At 50.0% G+C, this 20,958-nt stretch overlaps 1 long non-coding RNA gene across 1 annotated transcript; it reads left to right on the forward strand.

The window, feature by feature from the left end:
- The first annotated feature begins 1,198 nt into the window (after window positions 1–1,198).
- LOC118970233 (uncharacterized) lies at window positions 1,199–4,139 on the forward strand. Its single transcript, XR_005058032.2, has 2 exons — window positions 1,199–2,113; window positions 3,592–4,139. It is a non-coding gene; the product is annotated as an uncharacterized lncRNA (long non-coding RNA).
- The last annotated feature ends 16,819 nt before the right edge of the window (window positions 4,140–20,958 follow it).

Here is a 20,958-nt window from a genome sequence, read left to right on the forward strand (position 1 = left end):
TGTGCATAGCATAGCATCTGCACACAGTAAGCATTCAACAAGTGTATTAGCCGTTATTGCTACTGTTCCCATTATTCTGACTTCCTTTCTGACCCTGAAGCCTCCACTCTGACTGGACACAGCCCTACTCCCGCTGTGGAAGGCGGGTCATGACTCTGGACCCACTCTGTACCAGCACTGACTGTTTCCACCCAGCAGTTGTTTATTTAACTGTCCTCTTAAGCAACTCCCCAGCCATCAAAGGACTGTTTACAAACCCCACAATTAGCCTTCCTGGAACAACAAATAAGCAGAAACCTAATTAAGTGTCTTTCTTTTGGCTCAAGGCACAATGATCTGAAGACTTGAGCATAGCAGCCTTTGTGAGATGTATAGATGAATGGCTACGGAAAGGGATAGATGGGTGGGTGGGTAGGTGGAAGGGTGGATGGGTGGATGGATGGGTCGATGGATGAATTTATGAGTGGGTGGATAGATGATGTTTAAATTGATGGATAGATGGATGGATGGCAGGATGGATAGATAGAAGAATAGAAGGTAGGAGGGATAGAAAAATGGATAGGAGGATGAGAGAAGGATAGTGGAAATAACTGTGGACGGATAGAGGGGCTAGACAGAAAAATGGAAGAACAGGTAGACAGATGTTTGGGTGGTGGGTGAGTGGATGGATGGATTGGGTGGGAGGTTAATGGAAAGCTGGAATGAGAGGGCAATGTGAACTGAAGTTCCAGGCTTTTTCTGACATCTGGGTCCTGTCCTGTTGTTCACTGAGATGCTATGTCACCACCCAGTAGAAGAGACTCTTGCCTTGTGGTGTCAGAATAATCCCAGTTTGGAGTTCAGCCTCTGCCACATCCTAGTTCTCTGAACCTGAGCAAATCCTGTTACTCTCCGGGCCTTAGTCTCCGCCTCTGTAAAGCAGGTGTCAGCTACTATCCTCACCTTACAGGGCTGCTGCAGACATCAGTGGGTTAGATGCTCAGGACACAGGCCTGCTCCACACGTGTGAATGCTCTTTCAGCAGCTGTTGGTGGATTGCCCAGACTTTGTGTTCTGAGGGTTCACCTTGACAGAGGGACCAAGGACTGGCCTGTGCTTGGCAAGGAGGATTATCCCCTGAAAAAGGGACTGGTTCCCCTGTGGGGAAGAAGCCAAGACCCTACAGCCTCCCTCCCCAGCTCCCTGGATTCTAGCCTCAGAGGCCTCCACTTGGTTCTCAAATCTGGGAGGTGAGAATGGCAGCTTGACATCCAGACTGCCTAGATTCAAATTCAAGCTGGTAACCTTGGCCTAGTTACTAACCACTCTGTGTCTTGGGAAGTGAAAGTCCCTACCTCACAAGATTATGTGAGGATCAAATAAATTAACACAATAAAGCATTTAGTACAGTGCCTGGCACGTGGGAAGCATGGCTAGTTACTATTACTATTGCATAATAGTATTATTTTATTATTATTTCCTCTCCCACTACCTCTTTACTTTCTGGCCAGGGGAGTCTGAAGTTTCCTGGCTGGAGAAGGCCTTTAGGCTGGGCTTGAAGGAACAGAGTGGCTCCCGACAGAAGGCACTACCAGCCAAGGGACAGAATGGGAAAGCTCCCCTGGGGCAAAAGGCTGGCGGTCTCTGGCTAGAGCAAGGTGTGACTTCCAGTGGCAGAGGCTAGGCGGGGCGAGGTGAGTCAGTGCTCGGCCGGCCAGGCCTCAGCAGCGCTGTTTCCCATCAAGGGGCTGGGCAGGGCGGCTGCAGCTCCCTCTGGCCGGGGTGAGGGTCTGAGTCAGCCCAACTCAGGTAAATGGAGGAGGCTGTGGGACTTTCCCATCTGCACCCTGGAAATCTGCATGAGCAGGGCAGAGCCACCTCCCATGGCAAGCGGGCAAGCAGAGGCCTCTGTGCCAGCTTGAGCACTGTCTGCCTCTGTGACTGACCTCACGCCTCAAAGTCCAGAGAGAGGCCTGGGAGTCTCTGCTCTCTGCCTGAGATGTGGGGCAGGGCTCAGGACCCAGCCAAGGGCTGTTCCTAGGGCAGGAAGAGATCTTGGAGTCCAGCAAGATCCGGCAAGACAGGAAAAGCATCCCTGAACAAGGGATATTTGAACCGAGGCCTTCGGTTCAAGGTAAGGAAGTGAGCAGTGGGTGATACTGGAGAACGGGTCCTCAGCAAGGGGAACAGCAGGTGCAAAGGCCCAGAGGTGGGGGCCTGGAGTTTTAGGGCAACAGCAAGGAGATTGCTGAGTGGGAGGAGATGACAGCAGAGGTGATGGTGGGGGTTGCAGGTGGGGTGATCATGCAGGGCTTTATGGGCCCTGAGGAGAACTTCAGTTTTTACTCTGAGCAAGATGAAAGCTCTGGAAGGTTCTAAGCAGGGAATGACAGGATCTGACTTGAGTTCTAATGATATCCCTCTGGCTGTATATGGGGAGTGGACTGGGGGTCGGGAGGGACAGGACAGAGCCAGGAGACCAGGGAGAAGGTGACTGCAATAGTCGAGATGAGCCACGAAGGGGGCTGGACCAGGATGAGAGCAGTGGAGGTAGAGAGAAGGCAGGATGCTGGGAATTCCTTTGGGCATCAGCCAACATACCCTCCTTGGGGACCTGCTGTGCACCATCCCTGTGTGGGAAGTCTGGGTACAGAGATCATGAAGACCAAGCCTGGAAACAGGAGACAAATAAGTGCAATTACGGTGTGATGGGTGCTGCACACCACGTGTGAATCAAGGGCACCTACTATGCATAAACTTTCTACATAGTAACTCCCCCTTGTGTATAAGAGCTATCATGGACCTCCATTTTAGGAAACTGAGGCCCTCCTGAGGAGGCTAAGCAATGTGCCCAAGGCTAAGAGACTCCTCCCCACCAGTAGCAGCCAGACTGGGTTCTGCTTCCAGGTCTGAAGGGCTGCAAAACTGGGCCCACCTGACCACTCTGGTCACCCAATGGGCTATATAATCAGGGAGGGCTTTCTGCAGAGGTGAGGTGTGGCCTGGGTTCCCAGGGCTGGGCAGGAGTCCATCAATGAACAGAGAGGGTATTCCAGGTGTGGGCAAGGCATGAGCCAAGGCCTGGAGGAGTGAACATCTTAGCCGGCATCTCCTAAAGCTCACTTAAAAGTCATCTTTAAAGCCATGAATAATTTTTATTAAGCAAATTGATTTTTTTTGGTTCGATTGGTTTTTTAAAAAATAATTTACTAAGGTGAAACTCAGGTAACATCAGATTAACCATTTTAAAGTGAGCAGTTCAGTGGCATTTGGTGCATTCACACTGCTGTGCAACCATCACCTCTAACTAGGTGCAAAGCATTTCCATCACCCCAGAGAGAGACCCCGTGCCCACTGAGAAGCTGCTTCTGGCTGCCTACACCCACTTCAACCCCAGGCCCTGGCAGCCACTCATCTGCTGTCTCTATGGATCTATCTATTCTGGACACTTCAGAGAAATAGAATCACACAATAAGTGACCTTCTGTGTCTGAATTTGTTAGCTTATAATGCTTGGGAGGGTCATCTTTGCTGTAGCTTGTGTCAGTAAAGTAATTTTTGAAGGAAAATTTGTAGCATACCAGAAACAAAAAATAAGTATTCATTTCCACAGGTGGAAAGTTATTTTAGAAACAGTGATCACAAAACAACACGATGAAATGCTAACTGGATTCCGTGGCCTGTTGAGGGCTCGGGGCTGAGGTCTGCTCTGCTTGATGAAGGGAGATGAGCAAGCTCTGGAGACGTGTTACAGCTGCCAGCGCCAAGGGAAGCTTTCTCTGTGGGTTCATCAAAAGACTCAAAGAGAACTGCAGAGGGAGCCATGTCCTCCTCAGGGCCACCTGTTGTCTAGGTCATCTTGTGCTGGAAGCTTCTGAGGTTTGTCTGAGGGTGGACTGGGTGGGGGGTGGTGAGGATGAGTCTCCCCAGTGCCTTTCAGGTGGGTCAGAAGGAGGGCCAAAGATGGGGAGCCTATTGGGAAGCCAAGCTCTAGCCCAGCCATGATCCAGAGAATTCCATGCTCACTGATGTCTTCTCTTTCCCAAAGCCTTTTGCATCCCTTAGGTCAGGGGACACCTGGGTTACTTTCTGGACTCCCTGTTCTCACCCCTGGATGAATTTGCACACTTCTATGCCCATACCATGCTGTTCTGTTTTCTATACCTCTCTCATGTATTTTAATGACTGGACAGACAAGTCCTCCTTCTCAGCTCTTTTTCAAAATTGCCTTGGCTGTTTTCACACACTTACTCTTTTCTGTGACATTGGAATATACCCTTTTAACCGACAGGCCCAGGTCACAAAGGCCTTCAAGCTTCATGGCCCATTTCCAAGACGTCCAGGAGTCCAGGGCAATGTGGGGATGGGTTTGAAGCAGGTGTACTGGGAGAAGGGGGTGGTTTTTATACCAGCCAGAACACACCCATCCTTGTGGGTCACAGAGAGACATATCTGCTTGTTAAAGGCTTTGAATGCCTTTAAAAATAGCAGCGTTTACCACATTCACTGTTCCCCTGAACACCATTTGCGTACTCTTTCCTTAAGTCAGAACTCATCTGTAAAATTTTTATTTAAACTTCTGCTTTAAATGTGAAACTAGTATTAGGAGTGAGGTATTTGGTGCTGGTATCCTGTCCAACTCCACTCCTGCAGACCAAATCCTAGCAGCCAGCACCTGCCCTTTACCTGCCAGCCCTGCCCACCTGCAGCAGGCTATCAGGCTGGGAATCAATACCCCAGGGAGGTGCCCTCACCCATGGACTGGCAGGACTGGACATATGCATTGCTCAGCTCCCTTGCCACCCTCACCCCCACCCCCACTTCCAAGCCCAGGTGGGATAACTCCAGAGGTGCAGGGTCTACACCACAGTGCCACAGCAGATTGATCCCTGCGTGCCCACAGGGGTTACTTGCTCAGTAACACCCTCTGTATTGGCTGCCCCCACTCCAAGTCTCACCTCCCCACTTCCCTACCTGTGTTTTCTGGAGTCACCTCCCAGATAAACCACTTGCCTTTGAATTATTCTCTTAGGGATCTGCTTCTAGGAAACAGATTAGATTAGAAGCCAATCTAAGGTACTTGCTATAAATTGAAGATATTTATCAAATTATACAAAGGAGTGGAACAAAGCCAGACAACGACTGCCACTGATGGCTGGCTTTGGGGTCTGCTCTCTGCTTCTTAAAGAGAAGAAACAGGTGGTAGGAAAGCGATAAAGACACATGAGCCCTAAGTGCAACCTTTCCTTCCCAAGGCATGATCAGGACAGAAAGGGAGCCGAAATGACTCCTCCACGGTGAGTTGGTGGAATTCCACACCAGCTATCTCCATAGCTATCTCCAGCCCCTCCCATGACCCACAGTTCCTGATGTCCTGGGAACAAGTTCTAACAGGCCAGCTCCCAGGATAAGTGGGATGTCCCGAGTGTGGGCAGCTAGCAGGACACAAATCTGGGTGGACCCAGTGAGCAGCATTCAACATCAGGCTGGGCACAGAAGCCAGATGGTGATCAGGAGAGGGACATGTGGTCCCACCCTGAAGGAGTCCAGAGAACCATTAGCCTGACACACGGGCTGATGGGCTCAACTTGGCTTTAGGTGCCTCTTGAGAAGGGAGAGCTCATGTACTCATTCTTTCACGCACACATCAAATGTTTGAGTACCCACTGTGGGCTGGGCCCTGTGCCAAGCACTGGGGGCACAGAGAAGGCCAGACCCAAATCCCTTGTGACCTGATGCTCTAATGGGGGGGATACAGACAACGCACAAGTAAACATACAAATAAATTCTGAAATGAGAGTCTTCAGTGCTCTAAAGAAAACAAGCAGAATGTTGGGATGAAAAGCAGAAGGAAAGGAGGCTTTTGATAGTATGGCCTGAAAGGGCCTCTGAGGAGGGCTCATTTAAGCTCAGAACCGAAGGTGGAGAAGTAGCCAGTCACACAAAGAGATAGAGAAGGAGGGTCCCAGACAGCGGGAGGTGCACGGGCAGAGGCCGGAAGGCAGGAAGGAGCATGGGTGCTGGTGTGGAAGAGCAGAGCAAGACTGGTGGGAGGCCAAGGAAGTGGCCAGCAGGGCCAGGCCAGAGCAAGGAGATGCCTGGCAAGTGTTTGCACAGTCAGTGAGCCACTCAGGGAAGGTTGGGTGGGCACTGGGTGGGGAGCAAAGGGGAGCTGAAGGTATTTGCTTGAGGCAGCTTTTTCTCCTGTTGCCTTTGTCACAGGGGAGTTCAAGGGGGATGATCTTGGTTTTCCCAGGGCCAGCCCAGACTGCAGCAGGGAAGGGCTTTGGGCCACTTACTAGGGGGGACCTGGCTAATTTCAGTCAATCAAACCAGCAGACTTGCGTTTGGCATCTCATAACAGTGTCTGTTTTGTAAAGTGCTGTTTATGAACAACTATACACCAGGTTCGGGGCAACCCGAACAGAAGCTGCAGGCACATCCCCTTCCCAGGAAGACTCGCAGATCAGAAAGTTGCAGTGCCGTAGGGTGAGTGTTCCAGGGAAGGGCTGGGCAGAGGAAGGGGTCATTCAAGTTGGCTTTTGAAGGATGAAGAGGAGCTCACTGGAGAGAAGCCATCACCAGAAGGGCAGCAATTGTTTCTCTTGTTCGTCGCTGTCACAGCACCTAAGACAGAGCCTGACGCTTAGTGGGTGCTCAGTCAGTATGTGTTGATGGAATGAATCAGAGCTGCCCCCACTTCGGTTATTTCAATAACTGCTTTCATGATTTTTGTGCAGTCTGTTTTCCAATTCTATTACTTTTTTTCAAGTTGACTTACCCTTTCATTGAAATAAATTTATCATAAAAGGAAACATTTCATATTATCCCTAGATTTGAAAAAAAGCCAAGGACACTGGCCCCAAATCAAAGATAACCAGAAAAAAATCATCACAATGGAAACAAAACAATGTTATTAAACTCTACCTGTTAAGAGAACAAAAAGACCACAGACTGGGAGAAAATATTTGCAAATCACGTATCTGACAAAGGACTGACTTGTATCCAGAATATATAAAGAACCCTCCAAACCCATTAATAAGAAAACAATCCAGTTTTTAAATGGACAAAGAGTTTGAACAGACACTACACCAAAGAAAATATACAGATGGCAAATAAGCACATAAAATGATGTTCAGTGATAGTCATTAGGGAAATTCAAGTTAATACCACAGTGATATATACCTACTAGAATGGCTAAAAAAAATTTTTTTTTAACTGATAATACCAAGTGCTGTCAAGGATGGGAAGCAACTGAAACTTTCAGACGTTGCTGGTGGGAATGCAAAACGGTACAGGCACCTTGGGAAACAGTTCTGCAGTTTCTGATTTAGTTAAACCTACACTTATCATATGACCCAGCAATTCTAATCCTAGAAATTTCCCCAAAATAAATAAAAAAATATGTTCACACAGAAACCTATTTGCAAATGTTAATTATGGTTTTATTTACAATCACTAAAACTTGGAAACAGCCCAAATATCCCTCAACTGGTGAATGGGTAAACAAGCTATGAATGGGATATTACTTAGCAATAACAAGGCACAACTTACTGGTAACACACAGTGCAATGAAGTGATCTCAGGCATTATGCTCAGTGAGAAAAAGCCACTTACCTGACATTCTGGAAAAGGTAAATTTATAGGAACAAAAACCATGAGAGAGGGGCCCTAGGGGTGGTGACCTGTCCAATCATTGAGGCCCTAAGGCTGTGAAAATTCAAGCTGCACATTTCTTTTACGTATCCTAGAGCTCTTAAAAAGCCTAGCTTGATACAATTGTCTGTCAAAGGTGTGGAGCCTGAGACCGTCTCTTTTTCACAAAGGGAGATTAATAAGTATTCAGCGTTAGAGCAGGTCAGCACCAGAGACCCTCCTTGATACACAGGAAGGACTATAAAAGATTTGCATAGGGAATAGCTCTCACTATGTGACCCGAGGTGATTTGATGCTCTTTCCCTGCTCCCTATAAAGTAATGCCCTGTGGCCCAATGGTGTCGTCCATCGCCAATGAGGACACTTGAGTGTCTGAGAAAGCATGCTGGTGGCGCACAGCAGAGATGAGGGCGTGGAGGTGTGAAGGTCTGGCTCCCAGAGCAGAGGAGCCTGCAACAGCTGGAGCAGTTAAGGAGCCGCCAATTGAATTTCGTGTGGCGCCCACCACAAGCCTGGAACACGGCCAGCCCTCACTAACTAGTTACCCCATCAAGCTTTCGGATTGGTTGTTCCCTCTGCTGGAGATACTCCCTTCTCCTTGACCACTTGACTGACTCCTAAACTCCCCTCTGGGTGCCCCCTTCTTCTTCTCCCTGTTACTTGAATGTCCCCTTGGCATTACTGCTTTGGGGTCACTATGCCTGCTGTTTCTTCCACTAGAAATCTGTTCCCTTCCCCACAGCTCCACCAGGTCAGTCAGAACCTTTCATGTGCAAGTGACAGAAAACTAGCCCAGTTTTCAGCCAAAAATGGGAAACGTAGTGGTTCATTAAACTAAGAAACCCAAGGGTGTCTAATTCCAGGTAGGGCTGGATTCGGGGATCAAACCTGCCCAGCTCTGTGCTGATCTCTCTCAGGCAGCCTCTTGCATGTGATGTCCTCACTGCCAGTCCAATAGAAAAACTGCATCTCCTTAAGAAATAATTCCCAGCAACCAAACTCCCTGGATCGAGTTTCACTGGCAGGCTTAGCACAGGCCTGTCCCCAGAGTAGTCACTGGAGCCAGAACTGGTCCTGTGCCCACCCCCGGAGACAAGGTCCTGGGGTAAGCCCCCAAACCTTGTGGGCTGAGATGGGGGAAAAGAAAGGTCTCTAGTAGGAAACTGGGGTGCTATTACCTCCATATAGGAGATGCTGGCCTGTTCACAAATTTCCCAACTTCTAGTGGCAAACTGTAGCTCATTACAGAATGCTGTGTGACCTCAGGCCAACCCCTTCCCTCTCTGGGCTTAAGGTTCCTCCTCTGGAAAATGGGCAGGAGGCCGTTTGAATTCCAACATTCCAGAATTCTGGGACAGCTTCCAGAACTAGAGGTTGCTCCCTAAATCCCAGGAACCTTCCAGTACTTCTGGGGACTGAAGTGGAGCATCAGCCAGAATCCTCTCCAGCCCCTGGTCTGGGAACATGCTTAGAAAATGACAATTGGGTTCCCTTCAGCCGAAATTCCACTTCTGTGGGGGCCTTGCCAAGGAAAACAAGCCCAAGAACCGGGCATTAAAGGTGAGCATATTTGACAAGTTTTAAGATGACAAATTATTTACACAGGTGTGGGAACCATCCCCGTGCACCCTGCTCTCTTTTCTCTCTCTTCCTCCCCTTTCCAAATTCTTTTGCCCAAGGGTGCTGACAGACACGGCAAGGGAGGGGCGGCTGATGGTGGGGATTTGCCTGGAGTTAGTCTGCAGGCCGGAGACAACGGGGAGGGAGCGTGGTGCAGCGGGCAGGAGGGTGTCTACATTGGGCTGGGGCGGAGGACTCCCCTCACCTACCCTATTACCTGGTGAGTTAAGAGGCAGGAGTCCTGGGAATTTCAAAGCTACCTGAGTCCCTCAAGAGAATGGTGCTGGTTCATCCTTAGTGGACAAGAGTTACACAGCCAGTTAGCTAACCTTGGAACTAGCAAGGAAAGAGGTGGAGAAAACAATCATCTCTGAAGCACCTACTATGAGCCTGACACTGAGCTGGGCTCTGGAAATGCATTGTGAATGAAAAGACAAAAATGCCAGCCCTGACAGACAGCCAACAAGGAAACAAACAAGGTAAATAATGAGTTGCCTTTATAAATGCCTTAAGAAAATAAAACAGGGGAAGGGGTTGGGGTGGGGGACACTCTAGGCTGAACAGGTGACAGCTGAACTGAGAAAGATGAGAAGGAGCCAGCCATGGAGAGAACTGAAGAAAGAACATTCCAGGCAGATGGCACTGCACATCCAAAGACCCTGGGGTAGGAAGTTGGCCTGGGTGTTCAAGAAACAGTGAGGCCAGTGTGGCCGAAGCAAGGGGAGGGTGAGGAGATGGATCAGCCATAGGCTCTGTGCTTTTTGTTCCAGACACACAAGGTGAGTATAATCGTTCCCATTTCACTAAGGAGAAAACTGAGGCCCAGAGGAAGTTAATGGCTTGCCCAGTGCCACACAGCAGATCCAGACCCCAGCCCCTTCCTTCCAGTCTCAAACCCATGCTCTTGCACTTCTGAGAGATGACAGGGTGGGAACAAGGAGTGTCCAGGGCCTGCCAGGTCTCTTGCCTGCAGCTCAGCCCTCAAGGTCGGGGGCTCTGGGGATAAGCCTTCTGCTTCCTGTGTGAAGAAAGTGGAAATTGATCTGGCTGCTGAGTAATCGCAGTACAATAGGCACCCAGGCCACAGTGGGCTCTGCCTCAGTTTACCCACCCATAAAAAATTGGTTTAATAACATGTCTGCCTCCAGTGCCAACTTCAGAGGGGTTCTGTGGGGGTTAATTACTGCCTGGCAATTTCCAGAGCCTTGATGAAAGGTGATGGAAATGGGCACCATTAACTGAGGCAGATAATTACTCCCAGCCTGGGGGAGGGTAGAGAGGGGCTGCACCTGGTTCTGATTCAACTCCAGGACAGTTCCTTTCCAGATGTGCAGGTGCCCAACATGCAACAAACATCTGGCTTTGACCACCATCTTGGCCCCAAAACCCTAGCTCCGGGCTGGGTTGGGGCTGTGAGTGGTGGCAAGCCACACAGGCCAGGGTTCAAATTGAATCTCCACCATGCTCCCGGCAGGGAGACCTGGGCAATGCTCCTCCCTCTTGGGGCCTCAGTTTCTCCATCTATGCAATGGGGGTAAGAACCTAGCCTATCCCACAGGGACTGTATATATAGACACTGTGTAATCTGCCTATTTCATCTCCTCAGCTGCCTCAGTCTGAGGGCAAAGGTGACATGTCAGGCCACAGCTACCCATGCTGTCAGCCATCCTGGGCTTTATGACCTGATAGGAAATGGTGAAGGACTTTTCTAGAAAAAATAAATGACTTTTAAGACACCCTTGAGGATATTACTTAGGCCTCATGTTGCCCCCTGCCCTTGGGTCCCAGAACCAGGCTCCAACTACCCCTTGCCCTTGGAAGCCTACCCCTTCCCTCTTCCCTCGTTCGTGGCTCCTGGGTCTTAATCTCTCTCTCTCTCTCTCTCTCTCTCTCTCTCTCTCTCTCACACACACACACACACACACACACACACACACCTATACACACACACGCACATGTCCTAGCTCTTGGCCCAGCTGCGAGCACACGCCAAGCCAGGTGACCCCTGGAGGTTTCTCCTCTTACAGGGGTCAGCCCTGGGCTGCGGGAGGGGAGCAGGGATAGATAAGGAAGGCTGAGCCCCCTCTTCCTCCTTTCAATCCCTCCTGAGGCAGCATCATGCCCATCTCACCTGGGGGGACACCGAGGCTCTGAGATGTAAATGCCAAAGCCCGGAACTACAGATGGGCAGAGAGGCTCACACTGCCCTCCCCAGGGCCACCTGCCCCAAAGCCCTCTGGGTTTCACCCCCACCTCAGGGAGGGAATCAGCCCCAGATGGAGCCTCAGCACGGGGGCCTGGCACCCTGGGCTGACTGGAAGGAGGCTTTTCACTGAGCTGGCAGTTCCTGGGCCTCAGCCCCCCAGTGGGAGAGGCCAGGTCCTTGCAGGCAGCACCAGTTTAAGGAAGAGCCTAGGGTCTGAAGAGCTAGCCCAGGGCCAGGGGTCTGTGCCCACCCTGCCAAGCTCACCTTGGACCCCTACCCCCACCCTCCAGCCGCACTGGCCCAGTTGGCCCCCAGATGTGCTCTGAGCCCCATCGCCTAGCCTCTGCCCCTGTAGCTCCCTGCCTGGAGCACCGGCCTCCACACCTCGGCACAATGGCTTCTCCTTGTTGAGGTCTCTGTTCATTACCCCCTCCTCAGATGGGCCCTCCCAACTCTCTGAAATAACCTCAAATTTCTGATTCCCTCAATTGCAATACAGACTCCGGGAGAAGGTTTGTTGTTTTTTCTGTTTCATTCGCTGGTGTATCTCCGGGACCCAAGAGAGTGCCCAGAACACAGTGGTGTTTAATAAATGTTTGTTGATGTAATGAACAAGTTTTTAAAAGATAAGAATTCATATCATGAAGGGAGGAGTGGATGTTCCAGGGGAGATTCACCCAAAGGATAGAATAATTTCTCCAGGGTCTTAAAGAATGTTGACATTGCAACACTGATATGTCTCAGGCACTAACTGTGCTAAGCACTGTACACAAGCCATCTCACTGAATCCTCGCCACGGGCCCCTGAGGACAGTCTTGATTACCCCATTCTCCAGGGAAGGAAACTGGAGCTCAGAAAGGTGAAGGGACTTGCTTCAGGTCACCACTAACCCTCACCACCACCCCCAGCCCTCCAGAGCTTCATGGTCCCCTAGATATGACCCCACCCCTCAATTCCTCGCACAGCCCAGAGAGGTTGTGTGCTTTGCCTAACACCCCCCAGCTGGTGAGCAGGCCAGAGGGTGATCCCTGGCGCCCTGGCAGACACTCAGCCCATCGGGAGGGAGGGCATGTTTGGCCGTTGTCCTGCCCCGGGGACGCCAAGCAGCCAGGAGTTTCTCTCCCCGGACTTACTGTACATGATTCAGCGCCAGCCCCAGTTGTGAAATCTGGGAATCTTGTGGGCAAGGCCAGGCCTGGGGGATGGCTGTCTGGGAAAGGGAGGCCGGGAAGGGGTTAAGGGGGATGAGGGGCCCCTCCCTGAGGAGGCACGGGGCCAGGCCAGAAGAGCACACCATCAACACGGGGCTGGCCACCGCCTGCGGCCTGTCTCTGACATCACAGCTGCGTCAGCCCAGCCTGCCCCAGCCCCCCACTTCCTTCCCGCCCTCAGCCCGCATCTCTAACCACGTCCCCAGCCTCACTGTCCTCTCCTGAGAAACAGGCAGCACCCAATCCTTCCTTCTGGAAGGGAGAGGGTGGACAGGGATAGGGAGATGACCAGCATTACTTTGCATACAGGAGGCACTTAAAGTGATAGCTATGATGGGTTTGACCCAAACCATAATCCTACGAACCAGACAGGGCAGGTTGGAAGCTATCTTTCCCATCATAGAGAAGAAGAGGCTGGGGGTCTGAGAAGGGAGGGACCTTGCCCAAGGTGGCCCAGCTGTGTAGTCAGAATGCGTGAAATACCATCACGTTAATCTCCCTCCGTTCTTCATTAGAAGCACATGTATCTCTCCTTGCCTGTTGGGCTGTTGCACAGAAAGTCCAGAGGGTGGGGGTTTTTCCTCATCTCATTTTATTTTGTTATGTTTGGTTAAACCAAATAGTTATGAGTTTGACTACAGGGACAATAAAAGGAACTCAGAGGGACTGTTCACAGGTTAGTGATGACTTCTGGTATTGAATTAAATAAATTATACATTTGAAATCTTTGGAAAAGTCACTAAGTGCATATCCTGCTCCAGGTACCATTTACACATGTTACACTTACTTAAAACTCATCGAAGCTCCGTGAGGCCAGCAGTATTATTACCCCATCTCCCAGCAGAGGAAACTGAGGCACAGGGAAGTGACACCCTGAGGCCACACAACTGGTAAACAGAAATAATGATAATAATAATAGCTAGCATTGTTCAGGTTCTTATTCCACGTGCTGAGTGTATTATTTGTGTCATCTCACTGTCTTCTCTTATCACCCTAGGAGATAAATACTCTTAATCTCCCCATTTCACAGATAAGCAAACTAAGGGGTTAACTTGCCCAGATGGCATGGCTACTAAGTGGCAGAGTTGGATTTGAACCCAGGTCTTCTGGCCTCTATCCCTACCTAGATACAGAGCCAGGGCTAGACACCCAGTGGGTGCTTAGATAACTTGAGGGCAACCAAGTTGGAGATGCCAGGACTACCAAGGGCATCAGCCCAGACCATCCCGGGTGGGCCTGGCACAACTGGGAGAAGGTGTTTGCCCACATCCTCTCCAGGGCAACCATTCCTATGGTTGCAACAGCCCCAAATTCACAGGCACCATCATCTGAACCACCAATGAGGAAGTTCATTATCCTCTCCATTTTACAGAGTAGAAAAACCAAGGCCCAGAGAGGGCGTGTGACTTGCTCAAGGACACTCTGCAGGTACATATGAGCTATAGACCCACTTTCACCCACTGAACCTGCCCTTAGCTGGCAGAGGCCCTGGGCTGGATTTGAGGAGGAGGAGAGAGATAAGGCCTGGTCTTCCCCAAACCTCCTGGGGAATGGGCCTTCCTCTCTCCCTCTCACTTTTCTAACTCCTAGCTCAAGTGGGACTGGGCCACACAAGAGCTGGGTCACAAAGCAGGGACAAGCGGGAACAGCATGAGCAAAAGCAGGACAGCTCCAAGTGGGCAGCGGAGGAAGAACATCTTGTTACTGGGTGGAGGGAGACGAGGCCAGGTTTAGGTCATGGGGGCCTGAAATATTATGCTAAGGACATTTTGTTCAGGGGCGATGGGGAGCCTTGAAGATTTTACAGCAGGGGAGGAACATGATCACTAAGAGACCCCTCTATTGCAATCATCTCCCCTGGTTTTCCTGCTTCCATCCTGGCCTCTACAGTCCATTCTCCACTTGCAGCCAACAGGGTCCTATGAAAACCCAAGTCAGACCATGTACCTCCTCTGCTCAGAGTCTTCTATGGCTCCCACCTCATGCAGAAAAACACCATAGTCCTTGCACTGACCCAAGAGGCCCTGTGTCTTCTGCCCCCGACCTCCTCCCATTCTCCCTCTCTCACTCTGTGCCACCTCACCAGCTTCCTCCTCACTGCACCCCACCTTAGGGCGTTTGCACTGGCTGTTCCCACTGTCTGGGCACTGTTCCCCCTGATGGCACCCTCTCTCACTGCCAACAGATTGTTGCTCTGACATCACCTGCTCAGTGAGTCTCTCTGACCCACCTATTTAAATTCCCAGCACATCCCATCTCACTTTCCTGCTTTATTTCTCTCTGCAGCACTGATTCTTTCAAATATAATATATAATTTATTTATCTTGTTTATTGTCTGCTCTCCCCACAAAAGTGTGAACTCTGTGGGGGCAGAGACCTTTGACTGTCTCGTGTCCTGCTGTGTCCCCTGACACACAGGAAGTGCTCAATAAATATTTGTTGAATGAGTGAATTCTTTTACCCCTCAGAAAAATTTGGTGAGGGACTCAGCTGGAACAGAACTTATGACCCTTGCTGCTGGGTCCAGACAGAGAAGTGACTGCCCAGGGTCACCAGCTCACAAGTGGCAGGTTGATCTGGCCCCAAAATCTGTGATTTTTACTACATTCTGGGCTGCCCCTCTGGTGTTTAAGCCCTACATCAGCCATATTACTAGTGGTGGGGCCTCTTTTTGGCTCCACCTTAAGGTGGCAGTTCAGAGAGGCAAAGTGACTTGCCCAAGGTCACACAACAACTAAGTGTGAATTTGGGTCTTTCTCCCTCTGTGTTTTGGGTACTTTTTGCTAAAGCAGCTCAGTCTCTCTCTGCTCCTCCTTTCCTCTTTTCAGTCAATGTGTTTGCAGCTGAAAGATCAGGCCTGCTACATGTGGCCTTGACATATACCACATCTCCAGGCCTGGCCCCACCTGCCACCGTGGCCGGGTCAAGAGCACAGCGCCTGTCCCACATGCCTCAGGGATGAGCCACGGAGAGTGTGACCAGGCCCAGCTGACACATCTCATAGCAGATGTGGGTCCTCCTCCCACAGGTCCAGCTGCCCCTAGCCAAGTCTCAGCCCATCCCCCAGGGCGTAGTGCTAGGCCTTGTGGGGCGAGCAGAAAGGCAAACAGTGACCCCAAGGAGTTCGAGTTAGGCAGAGATTTGGAGTCTCGGACTGGAACCAGAGTCAAGGCCTTGGTGGTTACAGAGGAAAAAGAGACTGGGCTCCAGGGATGAAAACTCAGTGCCACCAGAGGCCAGGCAGGGGTTTTAAATAAGTGAAGAGGGCCAGGGTAGGATGATAACTATTACTATTCCTTGGCCGTAATTTCAGAAAGATAAGAGGGAATGGTGAGGACTGGGGCACCATCTAAAGCTGAGTGTAGCCCCTTGAGAATTAGGACTCAAGCAATCAGATCCTCTGATTTTCCCACGGGGAGCCAGAAAGACAGGTTTTATGTAATACTTAGAGATTTCTCCATGTTGGCTCCATTCATTAAAAAATTCTGTATGGGCCAAACAAAGCCCACCCAAGGGGCCAGGTTCAGTCCCCTGGGCTTCCAGTGTGCAAACTCTGCCAGCCGAATGGAGCAGCCAGAGAAGGAGCAAACCCAGCCTGACCAAGGGTTGTGCCTTCACCCCACGGAGATGTGCCTCCCCATCCACCCACTCCCGCTGGCTGTTGGGGATAGGGGGCCTGGCTGGGAACTGAGGTCTCCTGTCTCACATGAGACACAGCTGTGGATGTGTCTTCCAGGCAGATCCTAATTTCTCTCTCCTGTCCCCAGTGGCCCTGCAACCCCAGGAAGTAGATAACTCTATGCCTCCCCCAAAGCCCTGTCCTCAGCGGCCTGGTCACATCCCCAACACACCCCTCACGGTTCCACAAACATCTCTTTGAATCTTTACCATGTTCCTCTGCAACCAATTTCGGGTGAGGAAACAGAGGCTCAGGGAGGGAAAAATGACTGGCCCAGGGCCCTACCACAAGTACACAGAGGAGTCAGACTCAAACCCAGGCCTTACACACTCAACCACCGGGGCTTTGCCCCATCTCTTCCTGCTAGAACCCAGTCCGTCCTCCAGGGCTTGGCCCCAGAGTCTCTTCCTGGTTTATTTGGCAACCAGCCAGGCCCTAGGTCAGGATGTGGGTATGCAAAAATGAACAAATAGGGTTTGTCTCAGGGTTCTCCCTTGGTGTTAGTTGGATGAATATTTCACTAGTCCCTAGGAATCTCATTTCCCCCAAAAGTGTGGGCCTCTGGCCACATCTAATCTGTTTGTCTCTGCCCTGGCCTCTCATTTCTCTGCCTGCAGGTCTGCATGCTTCCCAGATGCCCACTCTTGGACAGCCCAGATATCCTCCAAATCAATGCACCCAAAGTGAACTCAGCAGCTTCCCCTGAAACTGCTCCTCTGCCTCAGTTTTCCTTGTCACAGATGGACCCACTATCTATCCAGTGGCCAAAGCCAGAAGCCTGTGTATACAATGCCTTCTCCTCTGCACCTTCAACCCACTTGGTCACCAAGGCCAGTTCTCAGCCTCAATGTCCTTCAGATCTGTCTGCTTCTTGCCTCTTCTCTGGGTGACTACACGTACCTCCCCACTGGTTGCCCTGCATGAGCACGGCCTCATCCCCAAATCTAGTTTCCCACAGCAGCTGGGTGACATTTACTATTTCCCGCAGCTATCAGCCGTAGCTCACCATCCCCTTCAAAAGGAAGCCCAAACACCTTGACCAAGGAAAACCCTGCTTGGTCCAGGGACCTCTCCCTGTGCTCCATACCAACCAGCCAGTCTGAACTACACTCATTTCTCCAATATATTATTCTCTCTCATCTCCGTGCCTTTGCACATGCTATTCCTTCTGCTTGAAATACTGTTCCCTATCCCCCCCCCCACCAAGCTATTGTGACTACTGCACAAATGCCTTCAGCGCTTGGCTTAGGTGCCATGGGCTTCATAAACCTTCCCTGACCCCCTAAGTATGATTTGGGTACCCATGGGGTTCTACAGCCCCTGTGTGCAAGTCAGACTCTACCTGCAGGAACTAGAAACCTCTCCAGGTGTTTTACACAGAAGAGATGAATACAGGGAATTGAGTGCTACAAAATCACTAGAAGGGCTGGAGGGGCTCCAGAACAACACAGAAGAACTGGCCTATCCAGGGAGGTGGATAATCAGGCTGCTACTGTGGGAACTGTTGGCTTTGACAACACACCACTGTAGCAGCAATCCAGAGATTAGGAAGCCACTGCCACCACTCCTAGACCCCCAAACTGGTAACCAGGCAAGGTATGTTACTACAAGAATATGCAGTCCATGCCCATGTTCACCAGCAGAAAGAGAGCCAGGGCAAAACCAAGATGGCATCCATGTCCTGAATCTCACCGGAGAGCATCTGACTGGCAGGACATAAGGAACATACAGAGCCCTTGCTCAGGAGGCTGGCAAATGTGGCTTGTAGCTTCCTAGTTGCTGCAGCCTGTAGCTAGAAGGAGATGTGTAAATAAATGATGCCAAGTGCCAATGGACCCCAGATGTGACGTCTCAGGATTCCCCACCACTGCCCAGTCACCCATGTTGAATGCATCCTATTTACTTATCTGTCTTTCCTACCAGAATGTGAGCACTTTAGGGGTCAGGATGGTGAACCCCTGGTTCACCAGCCTTTACTGAGGACTTACTGAACACTGGGCTATATAAGCTTTACATACTTGTTTACATATTTTACCCAGTAGGATAGGGATTATTGCTGTCCCTATTTTATACATGAAGAGAAGGCCTAGAGTGGTAAATTAATTTTCCTAAGGTCACCCAGCCAGTAAATATAGAAATTAGATTAAAAATGAAATAAGTCTAATTTTAAGTTCCAAACACTTACCACTATGAGAGGTAGCTTTGTTTTCTCACATGGATCTTCTCAGGCATCCAGAGAAGCCACAGACAACGCTGTGCAATGAACAAATGGATACACAAGTGCCCCCCTCCTGTTGGGACACCACGGTTCCCATCTCAGCTGCCTTTATCCCTCTAGGCCTGGGTTCCCCTCCAAGGTCAGGGCTCAAAGAATGGAAGGAAACTAATTGCCCTGCACTAGGATTCCTCACCTAGGGTCTGTAGGTAGCTACTAGGCTCAAAGACAGCTACCCTCTTAAAATTGCTGTCAATGTTTTATGTCTACATGCAATTCTGGGGACATGGTTCATTGCTTTCATTAAACTTTCAGACTCCAAAAGCTTGGGAAACTGCTGCATCAGGGAGGCATGAAGGGATCTTTCTGTCATTCTGACCTCAGTTCAGACCTTATGACATTGCATGCATTCACTTGTACATCCATCCACTCACCTACCTGTATCCATCTGTTTCCCATCCATCCATCCACTCATTCATCTATTCATTCATCCATTCATCCACTGACCCATCCACCCATCCACTCTCTCATCTATCCATACATCCAACCATCCATCAATCCACCCAAGCATTAGCTCATGGAATCACTAATCCATCTATTCGTTTATCCCTTTATGTGTTTACTTTTCTAGCCATCTAGTTATTCATCCATCCTTTTATTTATTTATTTACTCATTGAATTATATGTTTATCTACTCATTCATCCATCAATAACTCACAGTATTCAACCAAGAAATCATCCACACCACCCATCTCACAGTTTATTATCCATCATCCATTTATTTCTTCAACCATCTATCCATCATCCACCTGTCCATTTATTTATCCACTAATTTCTTTATTCATCCATCCATTTCAATTGTTTGTAATTTCCTTCATAGAGTCATCTCTTCTTTCATTTATCTATCTCCTCATCCATTCCACGCATCCATAAACAGTTCCCTCATCCATCCACCCATGTACCCAGCCATTAAATCACCCATTTGACTACCCCCATCCATCAAATCCTTCCATCCATTAAATTCTCCATTCACTCATTCTGTCCCCTGTACCAGAACCAAGAGATGAATCACAGCTGGTCCCTTCATTGAGAAGCTCACAGTCTATTGACAGGAACAGATAGTTACAACTGAAAGTGGAAAATATGAAGAGGCCAAAGGGAGCTCCAGGTAGGTCTCTTCATAGGGGGGAACGCAAGTCCATTTGCCATCCAGAGAAGTCTCCCTGGAGGAGGTGGCATCCAAACAAGGACTCATAAAGACAGGAAAACAGTGAACAAATTCTCTTAGAGATCTCAGAGGATAACTCACAGAACACCCTCCACCTAGATCTCACTGAGCTTGCTAAGACTCTGAGAAGTCCTGCAGTAGATGATCATTGCTAAACTCAGTAATTTCCAAATCATTGGACCATGGAACCCTTTTCTCACATCGCTCCTATTAATAATCCCAGAGAATCTGTGTCCTTCAGAGCCCCATTTAAGAAATGCTAGCCTGGTCCAAACTTGTTTCCACAAACAGGAAAATAAAGCTCCATTAAAACAGCCTCTGCCCTCAAAATCTTTTTCCATCTGGAGGTAAGATGCAATGCACACTTTATGCCCAGGACTCTGTTTCCTTTAATCTCCAGAGCCTAGCACAGTGCCTAGTACACAGTAGGTGCTCAAGAAGCATTTGTCAAAAGAATGTTGTTACTGTTGGAGTCACTCTAAAATGACCCATGGTTCTTAGGCTCTCCTCATTCCCCAGGGACCCCTGTGTGACCTCAGCCAACTCCACAGCTCCCAGCCTCACTTTTTCAGTCTGGGAAATGAGCAATAGGACCAATGCAGAAAGCACTTGTTTGCATTCAGCTTTTGCTGCAGGCTTCTCCTCAGGATGTAGCTGTGTCCACCCCGACACTTTCTCACCCTGGCTAGCTGACTGTTCAGCCCGCAGTGCAGACCTGGAGGACTCTGACCGCACTGAGCCTTCGTGGCTGAGGCTGGTACCTGGAAACCGCCTGAGTAATCCCACAGCTTCCCTGCCCAGCCTGATGGGGCATGAACTGGAAATTCCCTATAATATCCACTAATTAAATGATTCCTCCCTCCTCCTCCTTCTTTTACTATGGCCTCCTCCTCGCCCTTACTCAGCTCTCGCAGCACCTCCAGAAACCTCTGCAAAGGAGTCCGACTGGTTTGGGGAGGGCTGGGCAGCCACTTCCCCTTCCAGCCACCCACCTGCCCGCCCACTGCTGCTGTCGGAGCCCAAGCCATGCAGCCTGCTGGGAGGTGTGGGCTGTGCAGTTCTAGAACATCGATCTGAGTGCCCAGGTCAGATAAGGAGCCATGAAGCACCTCCTTAGCCCAAGCCTTGTGCAATCCACATCTTTGCTCCAGGGAGGCAGCCACAG

This window comes from Manis javanica, chromosome 5 (assembly GCF_040802235.1).
Source record: "Manis javanica isolate MJ-LG chromosome 5, MJ_LKY, whole genome shotgun sequence".
NCBI classification, from domain to species: Eukaryota; Metazoa; Chordata; class Mammalia; order Pholidota; family Manidae; genus Manis; species Manis javanica.